Genomic DNA, 2,661 nt, shown 5'->3' with positions numbered 1-2,661 from the left:
CTTCCTTCACGTACGTTGTGCGTGGATTTAACGCAAGAACCATAAATCAGCTTCACGCAAAAACGTCATCAACGGGAATTTATCTTTTTTTTCCACGAGATGACAGATTCTTACCGTGGGGAATTCTTTCGGCGGTATATCGTGAAGGTAAAATATCGCCCATTCCTACCCATACCTTCACATCCTTTAAGTTATATTCAAAGACTGTATTCAATTAACTTACTGAGGACCTCATTTTGCCCAGTTTAATATTCAAATTTCTAATTCAGGCAGCTCTGCTGATGTGACTGAGTGCAGAAACCCATTAAGACCCACCCTGGGATACAAGCACTAATGTTTTATTTGGACAGAACCGCTTTATAATCAATGCATTTATTCAACAAGGACATTGGAGAAATGGTGAAAAGTCAGGGGAGCCAACCCTAGCAGGGTTCAGAGCAGGACATGAAGAGTTCCTCTACCTCTATAGCAGAGGTGTCAAGTAACTAAGTACAAATACTTTGTTACCTTACTTAAGTAGAAATTTTGGTTATCTATACTTCACTGGAGTAATTATTTTTCAGACGACTTTTTACTTTTACTCCTTACATTTTCACACAATTATCTGTACTTTTTACTCCTTACATTTTAAAACAGCCTCGTTACTCTATTTCATTTCGGCCTTTAAACAAAAACTATCCAGTTAAATTGCTCCATCCGGATAGAGTGAATTTGGTTGTGGTTGTTTCAGATGTTCTTGTCCAGTTTTGTTCTTACATCCGTTCCCTCAGATTCCTGCAACTAAACTTGGATGTACATTCCAATAAATGTTAGAATAAATGATAACATGCCTCTGAAGTTTGACTTTTTGCACCAATATTATAGGCAACTAGTCATCATATCTTCTGCTCTCTGAAACACATGTTAATGCTCAATAGTACACATATATGCTTCTTTAATATATTTGCATTATACTAAGATGCATTCATTTTCAATGGCTTTTGTCCTTAATGGCTTTTTCCCCCCTTACATTACTTTACTTTTATACTTTAAGTAGTTTTGAAATCAGTACTTTTATACTTTTACTTGAGTAAAAAACTTCAGTTGATACTTCAACTTCTACAGGAGTATTTTTAAACACTAGTATCTATACTTCTACCTGAGTAATGAATGTGAATACTTTTGACACCTCTGCTCTATAGTCCCCCAGACGACCCCTGCGCAGATATTATCTTCTAAGCTTCCTGTGCACTCTGGCGTCCAGCGGCTTTCCACTATGTTAAACAACATGAACAGGTAGAGGAATCCATATGCAAAGCTTGAAATAGTTCTCCTCAGGAAAAAATAAAAAGTCATTGATCCCGAAGCATAAAAGAGAAACTCTAGATGAGCAATAAAAACCGGTCTCAAGTAGTCACTTGAGACTAATGGTAGATATGAACAGCTGTTCTATCCCAGCTTAATGTAGACACAGCACAGTAAACCACTAATCTGGGTCTGGGATGAGCAAGCAGCAGTTCTGGCGTCGCTGAGATTCAGTGAGGTCCTGCTCCTTAAACTGACATTTCACCTACAGTAAATAAAACTCAAGCTGAAGTGGAGCATTGAATGCATTGAATGGTTTAAAAACCTGAATAAGCATCTTCATTACAGCGCATCAATATTTAGCATTCATGTGGTAAGAATGGTATCTTGAAGTGATTGTGGTGAGGAGTATCTTTTATTTTTGATTTTGTCGGTCTGGTTGGCAGCCTCTGCTGGCCCACGATGTGTCAGTGCATCAACACATCTCACCCACCAACATTCATGTTTGGAGCTGGCAGGTAATAAAATCACAGATATTACATTTATAGTGTATACCATTCTTTACTTATAATGTAAACTATACTATTATAGTCAGAGGTGTCAAGTAATGAAGTACAAATACTTCGTTACCTTACTTAAGAGGAAATTTTGGTTATCTATACTTCACTGGAGTAATTATTTTTCAGACGACTTTTTACTTTTACTCCTTACATTTTCACGCAATTATCTGTACTTTTTACTCCTTACATTTTAAAAACAGCCTCGTTACTCTATTTCATTTCGGCCTTTAAACAAAAAACTATCCAGTTAAATTGCTCCATCCGGATAGAGTGAATTTGGTTGTGGTTGTTTCAGATGTTCTTGTCCAGTTTTGTTCTTACATCCGTTCCCTCAGATTCCTGCAACTAAACTTGGATGTACATTCCAATAAAGGTTAGGATAAATGATAACATGCCTCTGAAGTTTGACTTTTTGCACCATTACAGTACTTATAGGCAACTAGTCATCATATCCCCTGCTCTCTGAAACACATGTTAATGCTCAATAGTACACATATATGGTTCTTTAATATATTTGCATTATACTAAGATGCATTCATTTTCAATGGCTTTTGTCCTTAATGGCTTTTTTCCCCCTTACATTACTTTTACTTTTATACTTTAAGTAGTTTTGAAACCAGTACTTTTATACTTTTACTTGAGTAAAAAACTTGAGTTGATACTTCAACTTCTGCAGGAGTATTTTTAAACTCTAGTATCTATACTTCTACCTGAGTAATGAATGTGAATACTTTTGACACCTCTGATTATAGTGTATAATGCCCTAAATCAATTGTGATACGTTGCTAAACCTAGTATTTATTATTGGGCCTTACAC

This window comes from Cololabis saira, chromosome 21 (genome assembly GCF_033807715.1).
Source record: "Cololabis saira isolate AMF1-May2022 chromosome 21, fColSai1.1, whole genome shotgun sequence".
Classification (NCBI taxonomy): domain Eukaryota; kingdom Metazoa; phylum Chordata; class Actinopteri; order Beloniformes; family Belonidae; genus Cololabis; species Cololabis saira.
The sequence above is the reverse complement of the archived record's forward strand: the minus strand, read 5'-3'. Positions refer to the sequence as shown.